Below are 19,059 nucleotides of genomic sequence, written 5' to 3'. Positions count from 1 at the left end.
TGCTCAAACTCATGTCCATTGAGTCAGTGATGTCATCCAACCGTCTCATCCTCTGTTGTCCCCTTCTCCTCCTGCTTTCAATCTTTCCCAGCATCAGGGTCTTTTCCAATGAGTCAGCTCTTCACATCAGGTGGTCATAGTACTGAAGCTCCAGCTTCAGCCTTAGTCCTTCCAATGAAAATTCAGGGTTGATTTCCTTTAGGATTGACTGGTTTGATCTCCTTGCAATCCAAGGGACTCTCAAGAGTCATCTTCAGCACCACTGTATCACAACAATTTTCTAATTGGTATCTTAGCCTCCATCTACCGCTGGAATAATCTTTACAAAATGCAAGTCTAATCAGGACCTTTGACCACACACCCCACTTAAGTCATCCTCTTTATGGCTTCCTACAGCTGGGAATATCTCTTTTTATAGTTTTACTATTGATTTATTTGCTATTCGCTGGTGGCTGTGTTAGTGCTTTGCTGCTGCTGGCTTTTCTCCAGCTGTGGCTAGTGGCGGCTACTCTCCACTGCAGTACACAGCTTCTCTTGCTGTGGAGCACAGGCTCCAGGGTGTGTGGGCCCAGCAGTTGTGGTTCCTGAGCTCTAGAGCATGGCCTCAATAGCTGGGGGGCAGGGGCCTAGTTGTTCCAAGGCATGTGGGATAAACCCCGGACAGGGACCGAACCTGTGTCTCTGTCATTGGCAGGCTGATCCTGTACCACTGAGTCACCAGGGAAGTTCCTAGAAATAATTCTGAAGAACCTCATTGGCAAGACCTTCCATGTGAAGTGATAAAGTGAAAGTGTTAGTTGCTCAATCGTGTCTGATTCTTTGTGGTTTGTGACCTCATGGACTGTAACCCACTAGACTCCTCTGTCCATGGAATTCTCCAGACAAGTATACTGGAGTGGGTTGCCATTCCCTTCTCCAGGGGATCTTTCCAATCCAAGGACCTGGGTCTCAAACCTGGGTCTCCAGCACTGCAGGCAGATTCTTTACCCCCTGAGCTATTAGGGCTTTCCTTATGATGGTGCAAGACCTTCCATGATCTTGTACCAACTGGCCTTACCAATGTCATGTTTCCATCTGTCCTTCTTCTCAACCCTATGATCCAGTAAACTAAATGCCATAGTGTTCCCCCAAAACCTCTGTCCTGTTTTCTGTGTTTACACCCTTCCACATACCAGAAAAGTTTCCTCCCACACTTTCACTTGGGAATCTCCAAGTCATCCTCACTCAGTTGATTAACTCTTCACCGCTGTCCTAAGAAAATGAATTATGACTTTCTCTAGTCCTGTGATACCGTACCCCTTTATCTATCAGGCTTCGCCTTTATGGAACTAGGTGTTAGGTGTTGCTCATCATTCATTATTTATGTTCTTAATATAGCAGTTGTAGCAAATCAATGACAAGACTTACATTTTTAATATCCCCATTTCTAACATAGAGTCATGGCATATAGTAAACACTCAAATTATGTCTGAGAGAGTGAGAGAAAGAAGAAGAAGAAAGAAAGAAGGCAAAAGAGGAGGGGAAGAGAGGAGGAAGGGGAGGGAGAAGAACAGAAGGAGAAGGGGAGAATGGGGAGGAAAAAAGAAGAAGAGGAAAAGGGAAAAAAGAAAGAAATGCTAGGAGCCAAGCTCAGCTATACCACCTCCATTTCCTATCCTTACCTGCATCTGACAGCAACCATACGTATTCATTGGGCCATTTCTTTACTTTGAGGTCGTCCAGATGAAGGGGCTGGAGTGATATTTGCAGTGCTAGGCAAAAAAAAAAAAATTCCTATACACTCCCATTAAAGCCATCAATAAATTAGATTAGTGGTTTTGACATTTTCTGCCTACTTGCTGACCTAAGCCTCTAAATAGAGCCGCTATAGTCTTTTCTTACAGCCCATCTCAGTGTTTATAAGGTGGCAGAAGTTGTGGGACTTACCTGTCGCTGAGCCAAGGTCAGAGGGAGCAAAGCACAGCTTTATTACACTTTGGAAAAGTTCCCAATAGGAGGCTCTTTCTCACACGTATATGTCGTGGCTGGTAAAATACCTTCCAGCAGCGTCCAACCCCGCTGAAAGCGTGGGCGGTGGCCAGTAACCCTCACCTAATATATCAACGTAAATCTTATTCTGATCACATTTTGTTCCTTACTCTTTCTCTCCACAGCAGAGCTGTATGAGGTCACTAGGAAATTGTTAGAGTTCCCTTCCCATGGGACGTAAGAATACATTTTATATTTCAGTTCTTGCTACTCAGATTCACTGTGGGAGGGGGTTGGGGGTTTATGTCAATCTTATAGCAGAATCAGAGGCTCCTAGAACCAGGGGTATCTTTAAAAAAATCATCTATCTGGGTTTCTCACTTTGCAATGGAGGAAGGAAAGCGATCTAGAGGGGAATGACCTCTGCGCTGTCATTAAGCAGAAGTAAACTGGTTTAAAAAGCATCAGAAAGATTCTACCCACCTGGTTTTTCTCCCCCTGAACACCAGAGTCTTGACTGAAATATACAACTCCACTGGCAGAGCTCAGGTATATCTAGGGAATAATACCTGTGAAGATATTTAACTCAGGACCTTGTGACATTAATTCATGGACTCGGTGCTCTAAAGCAAAAACAAGCTGCATTTGTCTCGAGTGACAATTTGAGCTGTATTCCTACAATACAAAAATAATCAGCTTCTAGTTCTTGCTAAGAGATGGAGGTAAGTCCTGAGCTACAAAGAGAAATGAAAGACTCCCTGCTCTTGTCTGCCCGGCATTCTTTGCCTTCTTTAGGACGATGTCCACCCTCTTGGGGCCCACACTGTTCTCCTCTCCTATTATTTCTACTTCCTTTCCTAAGTCAAGGTCATATTTTTCAGCTTCACTTTGGGCTTTTCTCTAAGCTTCTTTGCTATAGTAATACAAGTCTAGTTTTATATTTGACAACTTTTTACATTGATGAGGTGGGGGCGGGGGGCTGGGGGCAGTCCAACATACAAGTAGATTTGCTCCATGGGCTGGAAGCAGGGTGACTTGATATTTCCTGTGTAATATTAATAAACATTCTCCTTAAGTAGAGCAGACCAGGGTTTTCCTGATTAACCATTTCATGACTCTGTTCCACAGACATTGGCAAGGAGTAGTGAGTCCTTGGAGAGCTGTTGGGATTTCTTTCTTTAATATAGCTTGATTTGGTGCAATAATTTTCCAGAAAATCACTTACCTCAATTAAAAGACTGATTGTTCCCTGAACAGTGCTCTAACCCCAAGCCTAATGAGATTTGGTCCCTTTGAAAAATATTCAGTCTACCAAGTATTAGATTCACAAAGCACTGAGCTAAAGATTTAGCATTATTTCATTTAATTCTCACAGCAGCCCTATGAGATGAATGCTGTTATCATTACTATCTTACAGTAAAGATGCTAAGACTTAAAGAGGTTAAGTTGTGTAACGTTAGGCAAATATTAAGTAGCAGAATTAGTTCCAAGTGGTGCTACAGCCAAAGCAGAGTGTTTAATCATTGTACCAAAATGCTCAGGCACCCATAGTAATGGACAGTGCCCTGGGCTCTCTTGTTAGGTTTGCTTTACAGGCACCCAGTGTTCATAGCAACATTATTTACAAGTTCTGGAAATAACCAAATACTTTTTGTTTTTGCAACAGTGAGAGGACCTATGCTTTAAATACAAGCTAGGTTTCTTAGGAGGCACTCTTTCTTGACTACGATTCAAGTACTGTCCTCTTCAGAACTGACCTGTCTTGTCATGCATCCTTTCATCTCTATTATCTCTCAGACTTTTGTCTTCAGTCTTCCAAAGTCTCAGCACCTTGGCAAATCCATTTCTTGGCAAAGCTGGAGATGACAGTAGACTGTATTAAGCCTGTATTAAGCCCTGATTTACCTATGACATGGAAGGAGAGACATGACTTGAATGACTGAGTGAGGATCAGATTTTGAATAAAGAGATTGATGTTGGAAAACTCAACAGAGTGTCTTTAAAGTCTGACACAGGCATGCGAATCCACTTGCCTTTTCCAGATACCTTTGAGTTTAAGTGCACCTTGGTTTTCTGGTTCACACTCTATTCCCAATACCAGCTCTTTCTACCTTTCCTAATTCCATACTTCAGAGTTATTGTATTCTGCTGTTGTAGAGTGGAGTGTTCTTTAGGTGTCTGTTAGATCTTGTTGATTTGTAGTGTCGCTCAAGCCTCCTGTCTCCTTGGTAACCATCATCCCCAACTATTATTGTTGACTAGCTTGTATCTTCCTTCTATTCTGCCAGTTTTTGCTTCTTGTGCTTTGGGCTCTCTTGTTAGGTTTACCTTACAGGCACCCAATGTTCATAGCAACATTATTTATAGCAGCCAAGATATGGAAGTAGCCTAATCACCCATCACCAGATGAATGGATAAAGAAGATGTGACGTATATAGATAATATTCCAGTGTATGTAATGGAAAGTTTTACAGTTATAATAAAGAGTAAAAGTCTGCCATTCGTGACAGTAATGACAAATCTAGAGACTAGGATGCTTAGTGAGATGTCACACAGAGAAAGACTCTATAGAATCTAAAAAAAAGGGAATATATATAATTTAAAAAAAACAGAAACAGACTCACAGCTATAGAAAACAAATTAATAGTTACCAGTGAGGAGAGGAAAGAAGGGAGGAGCAAGCTAGAGTAATAAGATTGAGACAGAAACTACTATGTGTAAAACAAATAAGCAAAAATGGTAATGTACAGCACAGGAAAATATAACCAGTGTTTTGTAATAATTTTAAATGGAATATACTCTATAAAAATATTGAATGACTATGTTGCACACCTGAACCTAATATAATATTATAAGTCAACCATGTGTCAATAAATAAATAAATAATCATCAATACAAGTTCAGTCGCTCATTCGTGTCTGACTCTTTGCGACCCCATGAATCGCAGCACGCCAGGCCTCCCTGTCCATCACCAACTCCCAGAGTTTCAGTTCAGTTCAGTAGCTCAGTCGTGTCTGATTCTTTGCGACCCTATGAATCGCAGCACGCCAGGCCTCCCTGTCCATCACCAACTCCCGGAGTTCACTCAGACTCACGTCCATCGAGTCAGTGATGCCATCCAGCCATCTCATCCTCTGTCGTCCCCTTCTCTTCCTGCCCCCAATCCCTCCCAGCTTCAGAGTCTTACTCAAACTCATGTCCATTGAGTCGGTAATGCCATCCAACCATCTCATCCTCTGTTGTCCATAGGCTTAATTTAATTATATGTTTATAATTATTATATCTTCTTGAGAAATTGGCCCTTTATCTACATATAATACTGCTATTTGTCTCTTGAAGCATTTGTTTTAATTAAAGTCTATTTTGTCTAATACAGTGTAGCCACTGAGCTCTCTTTTTGGTTACTATTTGCCTGATGTCATATTTTCAATCCTTTTACTTTCAACCTATTTTCTCTTTAAAGTGTGTCTCCTGTAGACAGCATATAGTTGAATTTTTTAATCTATCCTGCCCATTTCTAGCTTTTAATTGGGTGTTTAATACACTTAATATAATTATTGATGAGATAGTCTGTTATGTTGCTACTTGTTTTCTGCATGTCTTATGTCTTTTTTATTTCTCTATCCTTAAATCATTGCATTCTTTTGTGGTAAGTAGTATTTTTTAGTCATATTTATTTCCTTTGTTTCTTTAATTATTGTTTTTCAATCATTTTCTTAGTGGTTTCCCTGGGAATTATGTTTTTAAATTTACAACATTTTAGCTCAGATTATTACCAACTTATTTCCATAGTGTACAAAACTCTGCTTCTATATAACACCATTCCCTCACCCCTCCCCTGTGCTATTGCTGTCATACCAATTATATCTTCATATAATGTATGCCTATCAACACAGATTTATAATTATTGCTACATGCAGTTGTCTTTTAAATGAGGCAAGAGGAAAAAATAGTTACAAGCAAAATATACACTTATACTCCTTTTATATTTACCTATATGGTTACCTTTACTGATGTTCTGTCTTTCTCATACAGACTTGAGTTACTTTCAGGTGCTTTTATTTCATCTCAAATGATTCTCTTAATATTTCATAAGGCAGATCTGCTAATGAAATTTTTTCTCAGTTTTATTTATCCTGGGATGTCTTAACTTACTTTCATTTGAAAATCAGTTGTGTGGGATGAAGTAGGCTTGTTTGATATCATTTTCTTCCCTTACCTTTAGTATGCCATCCCACTGCCTTCTGGACTTCAGAGTGTCTGATGAGAGACCAGCTGTTACTGAGAGTTTCTGATACACGATTTATCACTTCTCTCCTGCTGCTTTCAAGAGCCTCTCTTGGTCTTTGATTATACTGTACAAAAAGTGTGTATCTCTTCAAGTTTAGCCTATTTGGAGTTAATTAAGCTTCTTAGACGTGTACATTAAATTTTCTTATTACATTGGGAAAGCTTTCAGTAATTACTTCTTTAAATATTATTTCTACGCTCCCTTTGCCCCAACCCTACACACTCTTTTGAGACTCCTATTATGTGTATGTTGGGATGCTTGATGCTGTCCCATGCGTCTCTCAGGTTGTCCGCATTTTTCTTCTTTATTTTCTTTCTGTTCATCTATATGGATAATTTCCATTACCTAATCTTCAAGTTTGCTGATCTTTTCTCCTTGCCTGTCCAACTGATATTGATACCCTGTAGTGAAGTCTTCATTTCTTCATTTCAGTTATTATACTTTTCAGCTCCAGAATTTTTGTTTGGTTCTTTTTTATAATTTTTGTCTCTTTCTTGTTATTAATTTGGGGAGACATCATCCTTGTGTTTTCTTTTAGTTCTTTGGGTGTGTTTTCCTTTAGCTCTTTGAATATATTTAAAACAGCTGATTTAAGTTCTTTGTCTTTTAAGTCTAAAACCAAGTCTAGTCTTCTTTGGTTTCTAATGACAGCTTTTTTTCCTGTATAAGGGCCATGTTTTCCTATTTCTTTGCATATCTCATAAATTTTTGTCAAAATTGAGCATTTTAAACAGTGTAGAAATTCTGGAAATCAGATTCTTTCTCTGCCCTCCAACCAGGATTTGTTGTTTTGTTGTTTATTGTTATTGCTATTGTTTAGTGATTTTACTGAACTAATTCCGTAAAATCTGTGTTATTTGAATACATCAACACTGGGCATCCGGTCCGATCACTTCATGATAAATAGATTGGGAAACAGAGGAAACAGTGTCAGACTTTATTTTTCTGGGCTCCAAAATCACTGCAGATGGTGACTGCAGCCATGAAATTAAAAGACGCTTACTCCTTGGAAAGAAAGTTATGACTAACCTAGATAGCATATTCAAAAGCAGAGACATTATTTTGCCAACAAAGGTCCGTCTAGTCAAGGCTATGGTTTTTCCAGTGGTCATGTATGGATGTGAGAGTTGGACTGTGAAGAAAGCTGAGCGCCGAAGAATTGATGCTTTTGAACTGTGGTGCTGGAGAAGACTCTTTCGAGTCCCTTGGACTGCAAGGAGATCCAACCAGTCCATTCTGAAGGAGATCAGCCCTGGGATTTCTTTGGAAGGAATGATGCTAAAGCTGAAACTCCAGTACTTTGGCCACCTCATGCGAAGAGTTGACTCATTGGAAAAGACTCTGATGCTGGGAGGGATTGGGGGCAGGAGGAGAAGGGGATGACAGAGGATGAGATGGCTGGACGGCATCACTAACTTGATGGACGTGAGTCTGAGTGAACTCCGAGAATTGGTGATGGACAGGGAGGCCTGGCGTGCTGCGATTCATGGGGTCGCAAAGAGTCGGACATGACTGAGCGACTGAACTGAACTGAAGTCTCTGCTTTGTAAGCCTAGTGATCAGCTAATAATTAGACAGAGATTTTCCTAAATTTCTGGAACCAGTAAGTCTCCCAAACTTTGCTGAAAGATCCTGTGTATGCTGACCATGCCATCAACACTCAGCTAGGCAGTTAACAACTTCACATTATCTTTCAGTTTCCCCTGAGAAGAGCCTCAAAGTCAATCCCTGATGAGAGCTTAGAGCCTTCTCGGGTCTTTCCGAAGTATTCACACAGGTCAAAGCTGCACATGGGTTTCTAGATTTTCAGGAATCTGTCAATGCTCTTCAAAGTTCTGTATGGAAATGTGTGTTCTTCTCAAACTTTTCCTTTAAGTTCTTTGGTTAGCCAATTATTTGCCCTGATTGCTATCTATTATCTCAGGCAACCATCATATTAAGCAATTGTCCTTCATTGTTTTCAACAAGTTCCCTTAAGGAAAAGACTTTACACTTTTCACACTAAGTGAGCTCTGCCTCTAGTGGATGGCAGGCTGCTAGTTTTCACTGATATTACAGATTGTTGGTTTTCAATGTTGTCACGGAGCTAGAAGCTTCCAGATAGCTCAGCTGGTAAAGAACCTGCCTGCAATGCAGGAGACCCCAGTTCAATTCCTGGGTCTGGAAGATCCGCTGAAGAGGATAAGGCTACCCACTGGAGTATTCTTGGGCTTCCCTTGTGGCTCAACTGGTAAAGAATCCACCTGCAATGCGGAAGACCTGGATTCAATCCCTGGGTCAGGAAGATCCCCTGGAGAAGAAAAAGGCTACCCCCTCCAGTATTCTGGTCTGGTGAATACTATGGACTGTAGTCCATGGGGTCGCAGAATTGGACATGACTAAGCAACTTTCACCTTCACTACGGAGCTAGAAATGAGGGAAGGAAATAGGGAAAATTAAAGTTGCACTGTTCATATCAACCTCTCATACATAGATTCAGCTGTTTTCCTTAAATAAATGCTCCCCAGATTGCTTAAAGCCTTTAGTTAATTTCCAAATGGCACCCCACTCCAGTATTCTTGCTTGGAAAATCCCATGGACGGAGGAGCTTGGTAGGCTGCAGTCCATGGGGTCGCTAAGAGTTGGACACGACTGAGCAACTTCACTTTCACTTTTCACTTTCATCCATTGGAGAAGGAAATGGCAACCCACTCCAGTGTTCTTGCCTGGAGAATCCCAGGGACGGGGGAGCCTGGTGGGCTGCCATCTATGGGGTCACACAGAGTCGGACACAACTGAAATGACTTAGCATAGCATAGCATATAGTTTTGAAAGTGTTGATTCTGACAATTTTTGCCAGTGTTCTCATGGTTCTTATGGGGGAAAGGATCTTCAGAGGGTCTTCTTTCAAAATTTTTACTGAAGTCCAACAGAACACTTTATATCAGTGTTTCTTTGCTCTATGTGACCCATTTAAGTTTCTTGCTTCTCTGTTTTTGTTCTTTCCCATTTCAGTTTCCTCTTTCCCCACTTTTAATCAAAGCATTTTTTTTCTACCTCGAATCTTTCAAATATTCCTTCATTTTCTCCTTCATTGGCCTTGCCTAGAGATTTTATGATTTACCAACCAGATTACTCCAGCTGTGGCCAAATTGGTCCTTTGCAGTGTGTCTTTTTGTCTTCTGATTCTTTACTACCACACAGCTAGATTGATCATTTTAAAACATAAATTTAGTGACTTTCCTGGTGGTGCAGTGGATAAGGATCTGCTTGCCAGTGCAGGAGAAATGGGTTCAACCCCTGGTCCAGGAAGATTCCACATGCTGTGGAGCGACTAAGCCCATGCACCAAAACTACTGAGCTCATTCTTTTGAGTTCACAAACCGTAACTACTGAGCCCACGTGCCACAACTGCTGAAGTCCCTGTGCCTAGGGCCTGTGCTCTGCAACAAGAGTCACAGCATGAGAAACCCATGCACTGCAATGAAGAATAGCCTCTGCTCACTGCAACTACAGAAAGCTTGCACAAGCAGTGAAGACCCAGTGCAGTCAAAAATAAATAATATTAGAAAATATAAATTTGACTGTGTCTTCCTCTGCTTAAGCCCATCCATAGATCCATATCACCTACAGGACAGAGTCCAATCATTACCACTGCAGGGCAGAGAATGCCCTCTTGATTTGATACTGAATCTCCGTTCAGACCTTGCAGCTTTTGCCCTAGACATACATGAGCATGCAATTCCATATAAATGCTGCACTGTCTCATTAACATTCTTGTTTTTTGTCCTCCTAGTGGCTTAATTAATTCATTCAATAAAATATTTTCTAAGTACCTACCATGTGCCAGGGCTTCCCGGGAGGTGCTAGTGGTAAAGAACCCACCTGCCAATATAGGAGACATAAGAAACAGGGCTTCCCTGGCAGCTCAGATGGTAAAGTGTCTGCCTGCAGTGCGGGAGATCCGGATTCAATCCCTGGGTCAGGAAGATTCCCTGGAGAAGGAAATGGCAACCCACTCCAGTCCTCTTGCCTGGAAAATCCCATGGACAGAGGAGCCTGGTAGGTTACAGTCCATGGGGTCGCAAAGAGTTGGACACGACTGAGCAACTTCACTTTCACTTTCAAGAAACAGGAGTTCTATCCCTGGACCTGGAAGATCCCCTGGCAGAGGGCATAGCAACCCACTCCAGTCCTCTTGCCTGGAGAATCCCAGGGACAGAGGAACCAGGCAAGCTACAGTCCACTGGGTCACAAAGAGTCAAAAGTGACGGGAATGATTTAACACACACACCACGTGCCAGGCCCTATGCAAGGCACAAAGGGAAAGGAAATCAGCAGAACAGGCCGGGGTCCTCTTCCTGTGGATGCCACATCGCAGAAAGAAGCTGACAATAATCAAATTAACAAATGAACTGGATAATCGCACAATGCTGAAACTGCAGTGAGGAGTGATAGTAACAGGCAAAACCTTCCATCACTGGTTTGGGAAAGAAAGTTCTCTCTGAAAAGACATGTGTGAACTGAGACCTAAAGGATGACAAAGAGTCGATAAGTCATGAGAGTCAAGAGATCCTCGGTGCAAACGCCTGGAGGAAATGAAACCCAGAAAGAAATTAAAACACAGGAAAATTGTCCCAGAAGCCTCCACACATCCAACGAACACACACACACACACATGCTCACACATGCGTAGACCTAAGTTCCTCAAGTGAGTAACTGCTGAACAGACCAGCTGACAGATGGGAAATCCTTGCACGGAGCTATGACAAGGGGAAGTCTGTGGGAAAAGGTGCTGTTATTTAGCTGGCCCACCCCTGCTGAGTGAGTCCAAAGTTTCCCTTGGATTCATTCCCACCTGAACTTCCACCTTATGAGCTAAAAAGGCCTTTAACATTCACGTTTTTTACAAAGAAAGAGATGAGGATTAAGTAGCAGCTGCTTAGGGTTAGGTGGGGAGAAGAAACATATATATGCTGGGTTGTAAAATGATTATATTTTGAAAAGAAACTTAAAACCTCCCATCCATGCTTCTCAGCGTTGTGATCCAGCTAAGGAGTGTTGGGTAAGCAAAGCCCTTCGGGGGAGATGGAGAGAGGAGCAAGAACGTGTTCTACAAAGCACGGTGTTGACCCAAGAGGTGACAGACTTGCCACTAACTGAGAAACCAGCCCACAAACACAGACCCTGCTGAGGCTGAGGACTTCTTGAAGTAGAATCGTGGCCGGATGGTCCTAGAAAATTCTTCCTGATGCTTGTACTCTGCATATATTTATTTTGTAAATAACTATTGTTGTTGTTCAGTCACTTGATCATGTCCGACTCTTTGCGACCCCATAGACTGCAGCATGCCAGGCTTCCCTGTCCTTCACTATCTCCCAGAGTTTGCTCAAACTCATGTCCACTGAGTCAGTGATGACATCCAACCATCTCATCCTGTTGTCCCTTTCTCTTCCTGCCCTCAGTCTTTCTCAGCATCAGGGTCTTTTACAGTAAGTCGGCTCTTTGCATCAGGTGGCCAAATATTAAAACTTCAGCTTCAGCATCAGTCCTTCCAATGAATATTCAGGGTTGATTTCCTTTAGGATTAACTGGTTTGCTCTCCTTGCTGTCCAAGTGACTCTCAAGAGTCTTCTCCATCACCACAGCTCAAAACCATCAGTTCTTTGGTGCTCAGTCTTCTTTTATGGTCCAACTCTCACATCTGTACATGGCTACTGGAAAAACCATAGCTTTGACGGTATGGACCTTTGTTGGCAAAGTGATGTTTCTGCTTTTTAACACACTGTCTAAATTTCTCAAGTTTTTCTTCCAAGGAGCAAGTGTCTTTTAATTACTTACAATGTGTAAAACCCTTCTCTAGGTTGAAAGATCCATCAGGGAACAAGTAAAGATTGCTTGTAGAATTATAATGGGGAGAAAGATAGACAACAAGTAAATAAACAGGTAATATACAGGTTGTGTCAGTGGTAATAAGTGCTACGGAGGAAAACTAAAAGAGGAAAGGGAATTAAGAAGTGCTGAGAGGTTCTGCTTCCAGCCAAGATGGAGTAACAGGAGCCAGAATTACCAGTACCCTTAAAACAGTGAGAAAATCTGGGCAAAATACATAAAACAATGATTTTCAAGACAGATGAGAGACAAGAAACAAAATGAGTTTACTGCCTGGAGAGAGGCTATTATTAGTATAATTCATCATATCAAGAATTAGTAGAGGGGCTTCCCTGGTGGTTCCAAAAATCCTTAACCACTTGTCCTTGCCAAGACAAGGGACAATGGTTTGATCCCTCGTTTGGGAAGATCCCACATGCTTGGGAGAAACTAAGCCCAGACACCACAACTACTGAGCTTCACTCTAGAGCCTACAAAGCCACAGATACTGAAGCCCAAGTACCTAGAGCCTGTGCTCTGCAACAAGAGAAGCCACTGCAATGAGAAACCCGCACACAGCAACTAGAGTATAGCCCTGCTCTCTGGAACTAGGCAAGGCTCACATGCAATAATGAAGACCCACCACGGCCAAAATACTTAAATAAAAAATAAATAAGTAAATCTTTATTTTAAAAAAAGAATAGAATAAAATTACATGCTCATTTTAACAAATTCTTAAATAATGTATAATAAAATTCAAAATCCATTATCATTTATTTTAAATCTTAATGAAAGTAAATAGACTATTTTCTCACCATGACAAAATATATTAAAAGTTAAAAATATCTAGAAGTTAACTGACAGAATTATTCCTAAATGTAGCATATTAGATGAATTCCTATGAAAATCAAGGACAAGAACAATGGGGACCAAAATTTTATCACTCTTACATAACTTCTGGATAATATATAAGATAAAATAAAAAATATTTTTAAATATCTCGTGTCTTATCAATAAAAGTTTTATTTATTTGGACAGCTCTGTGTGTGTGTTTGCATGAGTGCTCAGTCATGTCTGGCTCTTTGAGACCCTATGGACTGTAGCCCACCAGGCTCCTCTGTCCAGTCCATGGGATTTGATCCAGTCCAAGCAAGAATACTGGGGTGGGTTGCCGTTTCCTCCCCCAAGGCCTCTTCCCGATCCAGAGACTGAATCCGAGTCTCTTGTGTCTCCTGCAATGGCAGGTAGATTCTTTACCACTGAGCCACCGGGGAAGCCCATAGTTGTATACCTAGAAAAAAGCGAAAAACTTAAATGAAAATCTTTTGAACTAATAAGATAGCTCAGTAATGTGACAGCCAACAAATATTTATCTTAACATAGTTTTTCCTATATGTCTAAAATAATAGATTATAAGGTGTAATAGAAAAAGATCCCTTTTACAGTAACAAAAATATTTTAAATTCCTATGAGTAGACCTAAATAAAATTTGCTGAATTCATATTGAGTACCTACATGCTGTTTATAGAATTTATGCTATTTTGACATAATAAAATGTGCAAATTAACACCTTGACCATGGGAGAATAGAAGGAAAAGGAACAGTATCGCAGGCTGGCAGATCAACTGAGAGGCCGTTGGTATATTTTAGGCAAGAGATGATAAGGCTCTGAACTAGGACAGTAGTAATAGATACAATTAGGAGGGGACTATTTGCCTGATACTTAAGATCTAGAATCTGACAGAGTTAGAATCACTACATGAATGGAGTTTTTCAAATAAACTTGTATTAACTTGTACCATTGACAAAGGTCTTGAAAGCCAAGACTTGGGAGTGCAGGATCAAAACTTGAAACAGGAAGTTTTGTTTTTGTTCCAAAAGTTTAGCTTGGAATATCAAGAGCCAGGCCCCAAAGGGTTCCATAAATAAAATTAATACCATAAACTGGTGTTTTTCAAACTACAAGCTGCACTCAATTAATGGATCATAAAATCCATTGTAGATTGCAATATGATGTGTAGATGTATTAAATAAAAGAACAGAACAGAATAGTAGGCCACAGTCTATTACATATACAAGGACAATTCTCTTTTTATTTATTTATTTTTATTTATTTACACTTTTTACTTTGTGTTAGAGTATAGCTGATTAACAATATTATAATAGTTTCAAGTGGACAACAAAGGGACTCAATCACATATAAATACGTGTATCTGTTCTTCCCTAAATTCCCCAATTCCCCTCCCAAAAGATAATTTCTGTTTCATCATGTTTTTTGCTTTGTACATGGGTGTGTGTGTGTGTGTTGTAAAATACATTTCTTACTGTGAGTTGCATCAAAGACTTGAAAAATACTGCTGTAAGTTATAAATTTGGGGAAACGTTGAGAAAGAGTCTGATTGCCCAGCTTCTCAACAGACTAGATAAATGAGCCCCAACTAGGAAAGTGCATCAGCTCAGAGGTGACAAGTCATGAAAGAATTTAAAAGAAGATAAGAACTGCTGTGAAAATGCAGCCCCAGGCTGAGTGTTTCAGCCTGAGTTGGACATTCAAGAAGAGGAGATTATTCCCAGGAAGAGAAGCAGCAAATGCAAAGATGAGAAGGTGGGAAAATGTCATAGACATTCAGAGGATAAAAAAGAGGTCCATTTAGCGGCAGCCAAGTTAGACCGAGTAATGGAGAGCCGAGAGGATCACACTGGATGTTTATCTATTAGTAGTAGGAAGGTTGTTTTTGATGGTCCGTGGGTATCATGAAGCATTTTTGCTCTGGTGAATGATGTGAAGATAACAGGATGGCCTGGAAGAAAGAGGAACTGAGGGCGAGAAGAATTTTTAGAAGTCTCGTAAATAGTTTGTTCCAAAGGAGTAGACGAGATTTGTGGCAGAGGCCATAAAAATATCAAATTGTATGTATTCTAGGCTGGACGCCTTCAAAGCTTTTGGGAATGGGCTATGAGGAAGAAACAAGAGCTCTAAGATAAAAGCTTCCAATTCTTAGGCATTGCAAATAAGTCTACTTACTAATGTTGCTGGAATAATTAGTACTATTACATATCATTAATAAGGACTTTACACTTGCATTACACTTCATCACCTCAAAATATTTTCACATCCAATAGTTATCAGATTTTGTACTTTAAGAGGCAATGAGGGGCTATACCACTATCTTTGTTTTATAGATGGGGATAGTGTTTCCTTGTGGCTCAGTGGGAAAGAATTTGCCTGCCAATGCAGGAGACACAGGTTTGAACCCTGATCCGGGAAGATTCCACATGCAGTGAATCAACCAACCCATGTACCACAACTATCGAGCCTGGGCTCTAGAGCCCAGGAGTCACGACTATTGAGCTCACTCAGTTGAACTGCTGACACTGGAATGCTTATAACCTGTGCTCTGCAACAAAAGAAGCCACTGCAATGAGAAACCCACGCACAGCAATAGGAAAGTAGCCCATGCTCACTGCAACTAGAGACCCAGCACAGCCAAAAATAAGTAAATAAATAAAATTACAAAAATAAAATAGACTTGGGGAAATTGGTACTCTCCCGGTGGTCCCATGGCTAAGACTCCATACTCCCAAGCAGGGAGCCCGGGTTTAATCACACATACCACAACGAAGATCAAAGATCCAGAGAGCCATAACTAAGACCCGACACAGCCAAATAAATAAATAAATACTAACAGTACATATGGGAAAATTCTATTCCAAAGAGCTTATCTGGATTTCTAAAGATCACATAGTTAGCGATGAGACTGAACCTACCAAATCTTCTCATTGTTCTCCAGGAATCTCATACTAAACCACAGGCCACATCTCGAGTACTGTCAGTCTTTAATAATAACCCATCAATCTGATGATAAAAATTACTCCAAGAATTGAATGGGCCCAATATTTCAGGGAGAAAGCCCATTAGAAAGGTCACTGTGGCTTGGTGTAAGTTTATTTAATAAATATTTTTCTTATTTGGAGGTTTTAATTTTAAGTATGTGGTCTACTCTTTTTGTATGATTATTTGCTCAAAAAAATTTTTAGTCAGCAACACACCTCGTAAAAATTTAATATGTTTCAGAGCTCTCTTTACCGTTTAAAAAAACACAAATCAGGCATTCTTGCATTTTGAACGTGGCACCCCCATAACCGGGCTCTCTCTGAAGAAGGCGCTTCCCAACCTGGTAATGAAATTACTCTTTTTAAAAGAAAATTGCACTCGAATGGAGGGTTGTCTCAGACGGTTCCTTCACTGACTAAAGGTCTGAACATCAACCTCTCAGATGGGTCCTGACTTCCTTGGTCACCTGCACACTTCTCTCTTTAAATTTGGAGACGGCCTGCTCTCTGATGTGCCTTTGGCTTTTGGAGCATTAGAGCAGAGTGATGATGACTCAGCTGTTCGAGAGCCCTGGGTTGAAGTTACAGCTTTGGCTCTCCTGGGACATATAACCTTGGACAAGTTAACTCACCTCTCTGAGCATCATTTTCTCATCTGCCCCATAAAGTGGTTAAGCTTCGCATCTCAGGGATATCACTTGGATGTAAAAGAGCAAACTTGAGAACACTGAGCCTGAAGTGAGTCCTCACTGAATATGTATTACCCAAGGGCTTCCCTGATGGCTCAGTGGTAAAGAGTGTGTAGGAGACGCAAAGAACGTGGGTTCAATCCCTGAGTCATGAAGATCCCCTGGAGAGGGAAATGGCCACCCACTCCAGTATTCTTGCCTGGAATATCCCATGGACAGAGCAGTCTGATGGGCTAGAGTCCAAGGGGTTGCAAAGGGTCAGATGTGACTTAGCAACTAAACAACAAGGGCCTCCAAATGACAAGGTTTGCCAAGAGAGTGGTTACTGGGTTCACAGCTTCACTTACTTAGAAAATTAGTACTTAGACTTCCAGCTCTTCCCTTTTACCAAGCCCAGAGATTTGTACCCATGGGCAACCTTACCTGGTCGTATTCCATAACCAACTACTTTGAGCAACAGGTTAGTCAAATTTATTCATAACTGGAGGAAAATAGCCCTAACTTCTTCAGTTCCTTTGTCAACTGAAATTAAAAAAAAAAAAAAAGCACAACGTAAAAGTTGAGTATTCTGTTTTTCTTGGCAGAAAAGAACTGAGGACTTAAGCTAAGAAGATAACTTCTCAGATAACTCTGATACACTGCTCTGAAGAGGTAAGGGAGGGGCCAAGTTGTGCAGGAATTTTGCAAACAAAACCAGATACTCAGAACTTCAAAACAATTTTAATTTTGAAGTGTTGGAATTCCAGTTGAAATATTCCAAATCCTGAAAGATGATGCTGTGAAAGTGCTGCACTCAATATGCCAGCAAATTTGGAAAACTCAGCAGTGGCCACAGGACTGGAAAAGGTCAGTTTTCATCCCAATCCCAAAGAAAGGCAATTCCAAAGAATGCTCAAACTACCACACAATTGCACTCATCTCACATGCTAGTAAAGTAATGCTCAAAATTCTGCAAGCCAGGCTTCAGCAATATGTGAACTGTGAACTTCCTGATGTTCAAGCTGGTTTTAGAAAAGGCAGAGGAACCAGAGATCAAATTGCCAACATCTGCTGGATCATAGAAAAAACAAGAGAGTTCCAGAAAAACATCTATTTCTGCTTTATTGACTATGCCAAAGCCTTTGACTGTGTGGATCACAATAAATTGTGGAAAATTCTGAAAGAGATGGGAATACCAGACCACCTGATCTGCCTCTTGAGAAATTTGTATGCAGGTCAGGAAGCAACAGTTAGAACTGGACATGGAACAACAGACTGGTTCCAAATAGGCAAAGGAGTATGTCAAGGCTGTATATTGTCACCCTGTTTATTTAACTTCTATGCAGAGTACATCATGAGAAATGCTGGACTGGAAGAAACACAAGCTGGAATCAAGATTGCCGGAAGAAATATAAACAACCTCAGATATGCAGATGACACCACCCTTATGGCAGAAAGTGAAGAGGAACTCAAAAGCCTCTTGATGAAAGTGAAAGTGGAGAGTGAAAAAGTTGGCTTAAAGCTCAACATTCAGAAAATGAAGATCATGGCATCCGATCCCACCACTTCATGGGAAATAGATGGGGAAACAGTGGAAACAGTGTCAGACTTTATTTTTCTGGGCTCCAAAATCACTACAGATGGTGACTGCAGTTATGAAATTAAAAGACGCTTACTCCTTGGAAGGAAAGTTATGACCAACCTAGATAGCATGTTCAAAAGCAGAGACATTCCTTTGCCAACAAAGGTCCATCTAGTCAAGGCTATGGTTTTTCCTGTGGTCATGTATGGATGTGAGAGTTGGACTGTGAAGAAGGCTGAGCGCCGAAGAATTGATGCTTTTGAACTGTGGTGTTGGAGAAGACTCTTGAGAGTCCCTTGGACTGCAAGGAGATCCAACCAGTCCATTCTGAAGGAGATCAGCCTTGGGATTTCTTTGGAAGGAATGATGCTAAAGCTGAAACTCCAGTACTTTGGCCACTTCATGCGAAGAGTTGACTCTTTGGAAAAGACTCTGATGCTGGGAGGGATCGGGGGCAGGAGGAGAAGGGGACGACAGAGGATGAGATGGCTGGATGGCATCACTGACTCGATGGACGTGAGTCTGAGTGAATTCCGGGAGTTGGTGATGGACAGGGAGGCCTGGCATGCTGGGATTCATGGGGTTGCAAAGAGTCGGACACGACTGAGTGACTGATCTGATCTGAACTTCAAATTTCTTGTTAATTAAAGAAAATCAGACAGCTCAAGTTAATGAAATTAGCCCTTTTCTATTGGGCTTCCCTGGTGACTCAGATGATAAAGAATCTACCTACAATGCAAGAGACCCAGAGTTCAATCTCTGGATCTGGAAGATGCCCTAGAGAAGGGAATGGCAACCTATGTCAGTATTCTTACCTGTGAAATTCCATGGACTACCGTCGGACATGACTGAGCGACTAACGCATA

The sequence above is a fragment of the Bos grunniens genome, chromosome 6 (genome assembly GCF_055505025.1).
Source record: "Bos grunniens cultivar Pamir isolate PY7600 chromosome 6, Bosgru_T2T1.0, whole genome shotgun sequence".
Lineage (NCBI taxonomy): Eukaryota > Metazoa > Chordata > Mammalia > Artiodactyla > Bovidae > Bos > Bos grunniens.
The sequence above is the reverse complement of the archived record's forward strand: the minus strand, read 5'-3'. Positions refer to the sequence as shown.